Source organism: Myodes glareolus, chromosome 9, assembly GCF_982192425.1.
Source record: "Myodes glareolus chromosome 9, mMyoGla1.1, whole genome shotgun sequence".
In the NCBI taxonomy this organism is placed as follows: Eukaryota; Metazoa; Chordata; class Mammalia; order Rodentia; family Cricetidae; genus Myodes; species Myodes glareolus.
Genome location: NC_142034.1, coordinates 102,339,163 through 102,353,003, shown reverse-complemented (window position 1 = coordinate 102,353,003; position 13,841 = coordinate 102,339,163). Strand labels below are relative to the sequence as shown.

The 13,841-nt window shown below is 43.8% G+C and overlaps 1 protein-coding gene across 1 annotated transcript in view; it reads left to right on the top strand.

Annotated features, from left to right (window-relative positions):
- Grin2a (glutamate ionotropic receptor NMDA type subunit 2A) overlaps positions 1 to 13,841 on the top strand; it is a 419,855-nt gene that overhangs the window by 244,428 nt on the left and 161,586 nt on the right. The gene's annotated exons all lie outside the window — the stretch shown is intronic.

The following is a 13,841-nucleotide window of genomic DNA, read 5'->3' as shown; positions in this document are numbered from 1 at the left end:
GAATTCATATTACAAGCTACAAAACTATTCTACAAATGCTAATGTTCTTGCCATCAATTACCAATAATTATTGTTGTCAGAAGGGTCTAGGTTTGAGCTTTACTGAAAATAAAACAAGCATAGAGGAGAGAGGAGGAGCAGGTCTATTCTGGGAGAATTGTAATGGGAATAGAGAGTGATCCAGTCCCTGCCAATTCGTTTTAGAATGGGCCTCTTGGACTCTGAATTCTAAGAAGGGCAGATAGATACTAACTCTTCAGGGAATTGAGCAAAACGTCAGCAAAGGAACCTCAGTAATACCAAGTAAGCAGAAAGAAGGAAATGAAAAGTTAAAAGAAAGAGGAAAGTCAAGGTCTAATTTTGGTCCTGGATGCGATCCTGTTCATAATGGGGCTGTCTGCCTTGGTTTTTAAAGGGTTTGATCCCCACACGGTGTGTGATAGAGGCCAAATTGCTGGTAAATACTTTCAGTTCAGGGCAGTGGTGAGGGAACCAATGTGATTCTGCACCAGTGACTCAAGTTAAACTCTATCTTGATTTAGTAAATATTTGGCTTTCAATATTGTGTGTTTCTGAAGCAGACTCGGAGTTCTGAATACAGAACTTTGAGAAAATATCTGTCTTTAGCCTAGGACAACATAAAGGTTATCCTGGAATCTGTCTGCCATGTTCGGCCATAGCCTTTCTGTCCACCATGTTTAACCATAGCCTTTCTGTCCACCATGTTTAACCATAGCCTTTCTGTCCACCATCTTTAACCATAGCCTTTCTGTCCACCATCTTTAACCATAGCCTTTCTGTCCACCATGTCTATCCATAGCCTTTCTGTCCACCATGTTTAACCATAGCCTTTCTGTCCGCCATGTTTATCCATAGCCTTTCTGTCCACCATGTTTAACCATAGACTTTCTGTCCACCATGTTTAACCATAGCCTTTCTGTACTCATTCTTTTCCTCATTCATGCGTTGCTCATTTGTTTTCATCCACCTGACCTTCTGTGCATCCTGAATTCATCCACTGATCACTTTGTGTGCACGATGCTGTGAGTAGATCCGAGGCACACGCAGGGATGTGCACTCAGCCTGACACTCTAATTTTAGTGAACAGATTAAAGGTAAATAACCATGCTAACACAAGTTGGTGATGAGGTGATTGTTTGATACAACCTAGATTCACTAGGTAGAGTCTCGATGAGGGGTTGTCTCCTGGGTCAGTCTGTAGACATGCATGTGGAGGACTGCCTTGGTTCCATTAATACACGTGAGAGGACACAGTCCGCTGTGAGCATCACTGTTCTTGAGAAAGGAAGTCCTGAACTGTTTGAGATGGGGCAATTGAGCTGAACACAAGCAAACAAGCGAGTATAGATGCAGCCATATCTCTCCATGATGTGGCCGTGAGGTGTCCGGCTGTTCAAAGTTCCACACTATCAGCTGTAACCCGAAGCTGTGAGATAGAACAAACCCTCCCAAGTCGCTCCTTGCCAGGCACTTTGTGCCAGTAGCAGAAATGAAACCCGGACAGATGTGATGGGCAAGCTAAGGAGAATGGCATGGGAAGAGATGTTTTATACCTGGTTTGGAAAGTCAAGTTTGGAGAAATCCCTAGATGAAGTGAACGAGGAAGTGATGTGAGGATCTGGGAAAGGGTTTTGGATGAGGTGCTAGTCTGTGCAAAGGGCTAGAGAAGTACTTGTGGGGTTCAAAGAACCGCAAGGCAGTCAGTTGGCACAAGCTAAAGGGTGAGCGGAACACATTTAGAGAGGGAGGCAGAGTTTGTGCCTTAAAAGGTTTTATTGAAGCCCTAGGGGGAGCTTTGGGTAGTTTGATTGGGGTGGGGAAGATGGGCTCCCCAGCTCACAGAGCTGTGAATATACTTTGTTACTCTTTCTTTCCCCAGAATTTTATCTGTAGTAAGCTTTTCACGGAGCGCTGTAGAAACACTTAACCTCGTCAGGGTCCGTCATCACTTCTCATCACCACCATGAGTACTAGATGGATGGGTCCTATTTGTCCTCAGTCAATCCAAAGAGTCCCATGCTTCTCTCAGCAGAGAGGAGGGCAGGGCTATTTGACATATGACGAGCATGCGACTGTATGGAGTGGAATTTTTCCGGATATTTTTCTGCTAAAGGAACCTGGCTGAGAATAAAGGGGACTCATGCATTGGGTAGAAAAAGACAAGTGACCATATAGAAAAGAAGCCAGAGCCACGATCAAAGTAAATCTGAGTTCTGTTCTGAGGCTGACTTTTTCAGATGTTACTAAACAAAAGCGCATAGTGACCTAAGTTGATTTAAGCCACTCTGTTCAGTTCAGTAAAAAGAACTGTGAGATTTACGTTTATCTAGCTGCTTTTTGTGTAGTTTGCTAAGTAATTGACCTACTGTATTATTTAACTTACATGACCGCATTTAACAAAGGAGAATTGACCAATAGGTGCATAGACTAGGGCTGCTGTATACAAGGTACTTTGGCTTTTAATTCCATGCAGAAAACGACTTGATGGACGTAGTTCAGGCTTCTTCTGCACGTGCTTGTGCATTTGGAGGATTCAGGTTTGTGTATTTATAGGTTTGGGGATCAGATTCCAGCTTTTTCTGCCACTTATAGATGTGGGACCTTGAACAAGTTGCTAAATGTATGTGGAGCTTATTTTTGTCTTCCATAGAATGGAAATATTACCGGTCCCCCTCATAGTGGGGGAGTTTGTGAGAATTAAATAATGTATGAAAAGCATTTAGCTCAGTGCCCAGTACATAGTAAGCGATCTATGAATGCCACTTCTTATGTAATAACACAATCCTCAGAATAACCAAGGAAAGTGGGACAAAAAATGCCGCCGAGATAGCAGAATTTCTCTGCATAGTTTAATTAAGTATGTTTCATTATTCCAAACCCCTAGGGCTTTTAAAGTAAAGTTACATTTTCCAGAAAATTTAGAAAGACAGTCTCATTAACTAGAGAGTAGGGTTGGGGCAATCTTGAAGGCAGGAATTGAGAGGGGCGGGCAGTACATGGAGAGAAAGGGTGCCTGGGAATTGATTGCTGTCTGCTCCCCTTACAGCCAGCACATACACACAACCACACAACTGGGCCAACAGACTCTTCCTGTTTTACATTTAAGAAGAACTTGTGAGAGATGACTCGGTCAGTATGCCCTTGTCTGACATGCTTGAGGTCCTGAATTTAACCCCTAGAACCCATGTGTCAATGCCATGTATGGTGGTGCATGTCTGTATCTCCAGAACTGATGGGAAGCAGCAACAAGGATCACTGGGGCCTACTGACTAACCAGCCTATTCCAAGTGAGTTTTAGGCTAGTGACAGACTCTGTCAGAGACAGTGCTGGATAGCTAATTGATACATTCTTCTCCATTATTCTTGAAGGGTGACATCTGAGATTGTCCTCTAGTCTTAATATGTCTGTGCTGTGTATCCACACTGGCAACTACAGTCACAGCGAGGGTTCACTCCCAAGTCCCACAGGGGATATGCAACTGGAAACAAGAATACAGCTCCTGCTTCCTCCACAGCACTACAGCACCCAGGGGATCTAGGCAAAAAAAGGAGTAATGAAACAAATCAAAGTATTTTGGGGCTGTTGATATAGCTCGGATGGCAGAAGGCTTGCCTGGGAGGTACACAGTTCTGGGTTCTGTACCCAGAATCACAGAGCATGCTTTACACTTTTGTAATCTCAGGACTTGAATGAGTAGACAAGAGGACCGGAAGTTCAAGGTCATCCTGACTACATAGGGAATTCCAAGACAGCCGAGGCTAATGAGCCCCTGCCCCGGAAAGAAAAGAAATAAGGAAGGAGGAAAAGAAAAGATGGGAAGCAAAGCTTTTCTTCCTGTTGGCTTCTGTGAAGGGTGAACAGGGATCACCACGCGGGGCTTTCATACTGTGTGAGAGACGCTGTCTCTACAGGGGTGAGCCAGAACTCCTCTCAAGGACCAGATATTTAAATGGAAAGATGGAAGGTACAGATCCAGACATGAAAATCACGAGAGAAAAGTTGTTCCAGGCGGAGGGAACTGAGTGCAAAGTCCCCGGAGTGGGAAAGACTTTGACATTAGTAAGGAAATAGAAAGAGAAGTCGGTAAAGGGGAAGAAAAGTTGGAACTAGAAGATGCTTGTTGACTCCAGCTGACCCCTAGTCACCAGCCAGCGCCACAGCAGGACACTAGGTGTCTCTCTTAGACCACAACAGCACAGCGAAAGGACCACTCCACCTGTCACCATTCTGTATGAGCTGTGTCTTTAGTTACAAATGACTTTCAGTCCAGAACCTGCAGTTCCCTTACTGGAGACCAAGGAAGAACAGAGACTCCTCAGTTTATAAAAGTCTGCAAGTTCAGGGAGCACAGAGACCCCATCTCCCAGCCTCAGGCACTCTTCTGGAGTTGTGTTGCATGCCAGTGCCTTTTCTGAGGACTCACACCATGGTGTTTTTGAGCTATGTCACATAACACAGCAGGATGATCATTTTATCCTCGACATAATTAATACACATGATAAAATATAGAGAGCAAGACACATACAAAACTTTTAACCTCGTAACAATTTCGAGTCACATAGAGTTTTTCCTAGTTTACACAGAAAAGCAGATACAATATAACCAACATCCCTCAGTGAGATTGGTCCAGCTCTCAAGGCCCTCAGATTCAGACGAGAATGAAAGGTCACATAAGATTGAAAGGTTCTTCCTCTCTCTGCAGTCTCAGAGAAGGAGGAGAGATATTGGTGGAGATTGAATGGCGTTGCCACATCATCCATGATTAGCATATATGTGAGCATTTATCAGGGACTTGGAGTTTGGAACACTGTGGTAACTTCCTTCTATGTGTTAACCAGTTTAACTTAATGCTGCCCTCAAAGGTAGGTTAATTAGTATTGACATGGCCATTTCACAGGAAAACTGAGGCGAAATAACAACTTGTCCTCAACCCTCTAGCTAGCAAACTTCAGAGGCCATTCACAAACTCTGGCAGTTTAATCTCAAGGCCAGTGCTGGTCACTGCGATACTGTTCTTCTGTTGACATGTTTCTCGACCAAGAACAATTACATCAATAGCACCAGTTATCTTTGTGAGAACCAATTCCACAGAGGCAAACAATTACATCTTGAAGTCTAACCTTCCTGCCACTATGGGAGAAATTGTATGCATTAGCAACAGTAACCACAATGTGTGTGTAGCTGGGTTCTCCATGCTGCTTTTCTGCTTTTTCCAAGAAAAAAGAGTTGCTATCCTTTGCTATCCTTAAGAATTGTAGGCTCAATTTAAGTCTTCTAAATTCTTTCTCTCTCTCTCTCTCTCTCTCTCTCTCTCTCTCTCTCTCTCTCTCTCTCTCTCTCCATTTCTATGCTGGGAATGGAAGCCAGGTCTAGGTGTATCCTAGGAAAGCCCTCCGACAGTAAGCCACATCCCCAACATTCCCTCCTAGTTTTTATGTGTTCCTGATCAGTTCTACCCTATTTTTTGTATATGTATGCTTTCTGGTTTGGTTTCTTCCACTTATCAAGAATTCTGCACAGTCAATAGGATGCAAATAGATGGAAACATATACAACCCCCCACACACACATGTGGGAAATGTCACCGTTGGCTCTGCTGTTGCTGAACAGCATCGGTGGCAAGCCCCCTCATCTCCGGTGACACGCCTGACTACTGTCATATCCGGGTAACAGAGGGAATGTGGCATCAACAACAAACTTCAGTTCACTCACTTCTCCCTCAGCGTTGAGTCTCAAGGCTCTGACTCTTCATACAGAGCCATTTTTCCACCGTCCCTGAGCACACAGTGAATTACCCTCACATGTGCGGGGGTTAGCTATAGAACTTAGTGTGGGGACAATGTCCTCTTTAACAGCGGCTTAGCTTGGTGAGAAGAACCGAAATAAATCACGCTGTTCGGAAGCCAGATCCACGGTGGAAAGCAGGTGCCGACTGACCTGTCAGCCATACAGCTGGTTAACTCCGTTAGACAGTGTTGGATAATTTTGTCTTCAAAAATAGAAACTAGTATGGTGGTATAGTGGCAGGCAGCCCATTTGTCAAATGGTGCCCCCTGCTGGGCTGGTGGAGATCCTGCTGTTCTTGTTGGTACATCTGTTGGGCACTGTTGCCAACATGCTAAAAATTAGCAGTTCTGCAAACTAGTATTGTCTACTTGGGTATTTTTGTTGGTGTGTGGAGAGAAATACCCAGATTTATCATTTTTCTTTCTTTCTGTTCTTTCATCGATGTATGTGTCTGTGTGAGTGTATGCCATGGGTCTGTGTCAGAGACCAGAAGAAGATGACACACCCCTTGGAGCTGGAGTTACACAGTCCTGATGCTGGTGCTGGGAACTGAACTCTGGTCCTCAGGGAGAGCACACGCACCTTTACCACTGGCCACCTCTCCGTCTTGCCTGCCCTTCCCCCCTTTCCTTGATGACTTGGCAATTTTTACTCCTAGTTTGACCTCAACTAGACAAAATTAGTCTGATTTTATGCTGATCTAGAGGTCCATCATCTTTTTGGCTATGGATTTCTCCAGATCTCTGTTTTCTGATTCTCCGGACCCTCTCCCCACTTGACTGCACTGTTTTCTCACACTTGTGACTTAGTACAGTATTTTAGTGAAATTCTGAAGATCAGCAGCAAGAACAATTCCTGTGTATGAAATGAAGTATAAGAAAAGATGCATGGAATTCTCTTCAAAGTTCCCTGCTTTCTATGTTAACAGGCCGAGCAGCTCTGAGGAATGGCGCTGAGAAGGAAAAATGTGAACTCTTAGTTAGAGGCAAAGCTGAGAAAACAGGGCTTGGACATCAAACAGCTCATGCAGCAGGAGAGAGCGTTGTGATGTGGGAAGTGCGAACGAAGCGCAGGATGGGAATCCTTTGCAGAATGTGAAGCTCAGGAGTGCTCATGTGCTCCCCACTGCAGGCGGCTGCGGCTTAGCTGCAGAGCTATTGACGTACCAAGTGATGCAACTTCTGTTAAACACCCAGCACCACGCTAGCACAAGTTAACGCCTGGCCTAAGGTCATAATTAATTATGCCTACGTAGAGGTGAATCACTGTCCTGACTAGTTTATGTCAACTTGACACAAAGGATGGAACCTCAATTGAGAGAAATGCCTCCATAAGAGCCAGCTGTAAGGCATTTTCTTAATTAGTGATTGATGGGGGAGGGCTCAACCCATTGTGCACAGTGCTGAGTGGTGTTATCCTTAGGCTGGTGGTCCTGAGTTCTAAAGGAAAGCAGGCTGAGCAAGCCATAGTGAGCAAGTCAGTAAGCAGCACTCCTCCGTGACCTCTGCATCAGCTCCTGTCTCCAGGCCCCTGCCATGTGTGAGTTCCTGTCCTGACTTCCTTCAGTGATAAACTGTGATGTGGAGGTGTAAGCCAAATCAACCCTTTCCTCCCCAAGTTGCTTTGGTCACGGCGTCTCATCACAGCAATAGAAACCCTAACTAAGCCAATAACAGAGGAATTTATTTTGATTACCTTTATGACCCGAAATACAAGTTTGGAAACAAAATGAATTTCTTCATAAAATTCTTTGGGATGTTTATTTTGAAAATTCTAGACTGTATCCAGAGAAAAGAGGAAGTGTGTGTGCGTGTGTGTGTGTGTGTGTGTGTGTGTGTGTGTGTGTGTGTGAACCTCAGGGGTTGTTTAGCTTATCTTTTGAGATAGTGCCTCTTACTGTCCTTGTGACCAGTGATCTAGCTAGCTTGGCTTCATTTGAAGAATTCATAGAACTTCATCAAAAGCCACGAGGATCTGCCCATCTTCCGAGCTGTGAGTTTACAAGTATGCTACCACTTTTTTTTTCCTGCCAAGTACATTTTAATTTTTAAAAAAATTATTTTTTCTTTTTTTGCAATTTTTAAAATTGTACAATTCTGTCTCTCCCTTTCCTCCCTCTAGCCTCTATCCCCGGTTTTGGGAACTAAGCTTGGGTCTCACGCTTGCAAGGCAAGCACTTTATCAACTCAGTATCTCTCCACCCCTACACGTGTATTTTTCAATGTAACGGAGTGCCTACAGGAATACCTTGGGAGAGAGTTGATGGATCCTATGGAGAGAGTCTAAGGTAGCTCAAAGAACATACTCAGGGTTTTGAAGAGTTGTCCTCTGGAAATAGCAAACTTTGTCATTTTCTTATAGAGAACAGGAGCCAGTGGGCTGGCGCTCCAAGGAAGTCATCATTTAGACTCAGAAATGAAGTCCTTGCTAAACATTTTAAGCTGTTTGTAAAAGGAGCACTGTGAGGAGATCCTGAGTGGATGGGCGGGTGTCAGGAAACCTGAGAGAGGCCTCCCACGGCATGGACAGGGTGAAGGGTGAAGGGAGATAGGTCTGCCAGTGTAGACAAACACCCTTGCAAATTCGTCCATGTGGAGACTTTTCAGATCTAGTGCCAGTGAGTTCAGGTCTACGCCTTACTTTCTCTTCTGTCGCATCTAAAACTCTGAGAAACCTGTTGTTCTTATGGTAAAGACTCAGTCTTCAACAAATGCCAGCAAGAGGTAGACCCTCCTGGTTGTCTGCCCTCTCTGTATGTTAGCGCACATCAGCGGTGGTGTGTGTCTGCCCTCTCTGTATGTTAGTGAATGTCGACTGTGTTTTGGGTCAACCATACTTCTCTTTAAAACCCGGAATCCTTAAATTAGCCCAGCATGGCCATCCCTTGCTCAAGGCACACGCTCTGTGCTCTGTTTGTATCGCAAGCTCCCTTTTATGTAAGCTGTTCTTTTCTTCCTTAGAGCTTTGCTAAGACATGACTTCCTCTGGCATTTTCTTCCACGTGACCAGGATTCGAAGCAGTTCTAAGTCAATAATAAACTTTATTACTTCACAGAAGAATATTACCTCCATGAAAGTCTGTTGATTAACATTATATTTTGCTTGTGTTGGATTCTTTAACATAGCATAACTATTTGTTAAATGAACATCCAAATACTGGTTAAAAGAATTTACACAGATCACTTCTGATTACAGAAATGTAAGGTTGAGTGAGCTAACTAGATTAATTTTCTGAATAATTTGGTCATCTCTCATAAATTGCAACCCCAGATAAATACCAGAATCACACAAATGCAAGTTAATTTGTAGGGATCTTTCAAAGTGTAAATCCAAGCAGGATATATAGAGTGTGGATGCTTATGCTCATAATTAATGTTCTGGAATACATAGTAGGAAATTTAAACTTTTCTTAAATTTCATACATTGTAAAAGTAAACAAACAAACAAACAAACAAAAACCTAAACTATTTTACATAAAGATTCTCTGCCTTGAATTCCAGGAGATACATTTGGAAAACAACTCCCACATCCAAGGCTCAGGAAACATTTCAGTACAGGGTCGGAAGGATTGTAAGAACCAAAAGGTCAGGGAGTTTGCTGTGAGATTGTCTCCTAGCAATGTCAGGTCTCAGCAACGTGACTGCACAAGCATCAGCTGAATAAGGGTGACACCAAGAGACATGCCAAATTGGACGGAGAAAAGCCACGAGGCCCCAATCCTACACAAAGAAGCACAGGCAACTACAGAATGCAGAGAGCTGGAGAGATAATCATCTCTAGGGAAGAGCACACCGTCTTGTTACCCAATACCAAGTGGTCAGTCCTGAAAACGTGTGACATTATACAGACTGAACAGGTTGTATTTACGGGAAAAATATACATATACATACATATACACATACACATATATACATATATGTATGTGTGAGTGAGTGTATTTATATATCTGTTTATACATGTATTTGCACATGTATATACATGTATAAATTTATGGTCCCTTGTGTGTGTGTGTGTTAGTATGTGTGTGTGTGTGTGTGTGCAATTAATGAAAAAAGAGGTCATGGCTTTAGAAGAGAACAATGGAAGTTTTACATGAGGGTGTAGAAGGAGGAAAGGGAAGGGAGAAATGTAGTAATTATATTATAATCTCAAAAACAAAAAGAAGTAAAAACCAAAATGTTCTGCTTTTGGCTGTCCTCATCCACACTTGCTGGATGTCGTAGTTTAGGGGTTGCTGCAGGTCTGGGTCTCAGGAGCTTTTCCCTTGGAGCCAAAGCACTGTCTTCAACAGTGCCCATCAATGTTGTCAAGAACTACGGCTCGCTGTAGAGTGTCCGTGTCCTAGGCTCAGCACAAAGCGCTTCCTGTGCATTTCCCTTTAAAAGGTCTCAAAGGCTGCACGGTCCCCAGTGTGCAGGTGGTTTTACATGAACCTGGCACAAGCTGGAGTCATCTGCGAGGAAGGATCACAGCTGAGAAAATGCCCCCATAAGGTCAGGCTGCAGGCAATCTTGTAGGGCGTTTTCTTAACTAAGAATTGATATGGCAGGGCCCAGCCCACTGTAGGTGTTGTGGCCACCTGGGCTGGTAGTCCCAGTTCTATAGGAAAGCAGGCTGAGCAAGCCAGTAAGCAGTACCCCTCCATGGCCTTCGCATCCTTCCTCCAGGTCCTGGCCCTATTTGAGTTCCTGTCTTGTCTTCCTTCAGTGGTGAACTATGATGTGGAAGCATAAGCCAAAGCCAAAAAACCCTTTTCCTCCCCAAGTTGGCTTTTGACATGGCGTTTCATCACAATAGTAACCCTAAAACACCTCACCTTTGGATGTAAAAATATGAAATCCACTTTTGTCATTATTTTTGTAAAAATTATTTTACTATGATAAAACATATGTAACATATTGGGCACAGTTTTAATAATTTGAAACCACATAGTCCAGTGGTGGTCAGTACATCACAATGCTGTGCAAATGTCACTGTTCTAGAGATTTCTAATCTCCCGACACAGTGCCATTTCTACTTATATGTGCCAAAGAATTAGCAGCAGTTATTGAGACTCACCTAGAATGTGGATGTTGCCATACCAGCCACAATAACCCAGACTGTAAACATTCCAAACATCCATCAGCAGCTGGCCAGGATGGTTATAACTCTGAAACCGTAAGCCCCAAGTAAACCCTTTCTTCTATGAGTCGCCTTGGGCATGGTGTCTTATCACAGAAATGGAAAAACAAGACAACACGTGAAGGAATCCAGGAATAAAGGCCACATAGCATGTGATTCAATTTATATGAAATTTAGTCATTAATCTTTGTGATTGCTGTAAGTCTTCAGAGATTTTTCATATAATAAGGCAGCACATTCCTTAGCAATGATATATGTGAAATTTGGACTTTGTATGCTAACTCCTTTCTTCAAATCAAAGTGGAAATAATACAACTTAATCAAAAGAAAAACAAAGCCCTGTCTTGGGTCCTCTAAATGAATTTGTGTATTCCATATGGCAAATTTAAGGAATTGCAGGAATCAGCCTTAGTTCCTTTACAGATAGTCCATTCACTGTGGAGTGGGAGGCACACAGCTCCTTTCTCCACACATGCTCTGTCCAGTAAGACAGCCATTAACTGTATGTGGCTGTTTGATTTGAACTTGACTAAAATTTAACCAAACTGAAAACTTGATTCCTCTGGCGCATCCATATCTCAATGCCCAGTGTACTCGGTAGCCAAAGCTGAAGCATGCAGCTGCTCCAACGCCTTCACAGACCTGTGATGTCATCACCACCATGACAGGAAGTGCTACCAGACAGCTTTGGACTCTGTATAGTTTCACCGAGGCATGGCTGAAGTCCTCTATATCCCCGGTCCTGCTCAAGTGTGCCTCTTCCTTGGCTCCCTTGCTTCCCACTCCTAGTCCTGGCTGGCCATTTACCTCCCTGGCCAACTCTGAAATTGACCTACTTTCCCAATGTCACCAGCAAGGAAGGGTCTGGTGCCAACCAACAGCATGGTGCCTCCCTCCCCGCTCCCCTTCCTGTTTGCTGCTTGCTCTGGATCAGGTCCATCCTGTCACTCTTTGATGGGAGGGCCTCCTTCCTTGGAGCCTTAGCCAGCCCTGCAGAAGGCCAGGCCCTACGTCCAGCTCCATTTTGCTGTTAAGACGGAGACTCCTGTCATCCACATGCCGCATCTTACCCCACCTCACACCTCGTCCACTCCCCTCACAGACATCCTTCTGCCCACGCTTCTCCTGCTCTTTAGGTTTGCCTTTCATCTCTGCTTTCAACTCTCTTGTCTCCTCTTCCTCTTCTCTTCCTCCCAATTGTTTCTCTGTAGTTGTAAAATTAACCATTTAAAACTACTTGGAAAACAAATAGCATATAATTTATATAACATAGTTAACAAATATGTATAATTTATCTTGCAGTTACCTTCCTTTGTGGGGGAGCTATCCACGTGGATACTTAGAATTTCAGGTAAACTGAGTCCTCTGTGGCTTTCCCCATATGAGGAGTTTAATTTAAAATTAGGTAGAAGAAATTGGCAATATCTAATAATAAAATAGATTAAAATAGATTAATTTTAACTATCCACTCTAGGAAAAGTTATATGAATCTCATTTCTTTCGCTCTTCCAGAAAATCCTTTTATAATTTAATGTATTTTGTATTTGTTTGCATGTGTGTGTTACACATATGTGTGTGTGAAGATGTGTGTGTGTGTGTGTGTGTGTGTGTGTGTGTGTGTGTGTGTAAGTGGATGCCAAAGCAAAACCTTCGGGATGTTCCTTAGGTACTGTTTTTTGAGAGTTGTTCTTGTTCAATGGCTGGGTAGGTTGGCTGGCGAGTGAGTGCCAGGGACCAGATGCCTCTGCTTCCCCCGAGCTGGGCCTTCAAATGTGTGCACCACCACACCTGACTTTTTGTATTAGTCTAGATGTTGAACTCAGAATGACAAGTACTTCAGCAATGGAGCCAACTTCCCAGACTCTCTGGGAGTATCTTACGTGCCATACTCAGCCCTGTTTCTCCTGCGAAGGTGTCAGATGATACTGTGCCTACTTGATGAGATGATGAAGTGAAATGATGAGGGGACTGTACAATAGCATCTACCGGCCCCTCAGAAGGGTCCTCTGCTTCCAGCAGTCCCCCATCATGACTTATAATGCTGGGAAAGGGTAGCATACACAGTGTGGACTAAACAAGCTCACGTCTAGGCTGGGATGGAGTGGGGATGATACATGTTTTATCATTCTGTTCTGTATGTTTTATAATTAAAATGTTCATTTTTATTTGTGGTGTGTGTATGTGAGAGTGTGAGATGTGTGTGGGAGCATGCATGCCTAGAGACACATGGAATGGTCAGAAGTTACGTTTGTGGGGTCACTTCCCTTTTTTCTTTATGTGGGTTCTGAGGTTCAAATTTAAGTAACACAGCAAACTCTTCCCTCACCGAACATTCTTACCGGTAAGGTTGTAAATGTATAAAATCTCTGTGGAGTTTCAACTTGATATATCCAGACTGTGCTTGGCCACAGGTAACAGAAAACACTCAAATTAAAGCCAAGCAGGAGAGCGAGGCCTTCTTTGCTCTAGCCATTCTTTTGCCCATTGGGTGGCAAATGAATCATCTTCTCCTCCAACAGGGTGGCCTTTGCAGTTCTGGATGGAGAAGACTATCCATGTCACTCTTAGGACTGCGAAGCTGGTCCTTTTAGTGGACGCATTTCCCCAGTAGAAACTCATGGAGGGGTGTGAAACCCAGCTACTGCAGAATTTACACAGGGCTGTCAAGTTCCATTACAAGTCTGGGCAGCAAGGAGGCTGCTATTTAGGCCAGGACATATTTAACTCTATCTTGATGGTTCTGAGTTGCCATCCAGCACACCAGGAAATTCTCCACACTGCTGAGGGCTCTGGCACTGGACAGATAAAAATCTGTCCCTGCTCATACAGTAAATGGGTACTGCCCGCCCACCATATGCCAGATGCTGTTCATGGTGAGGACACATGGTGACAACTCAGACACCATCCCTGCT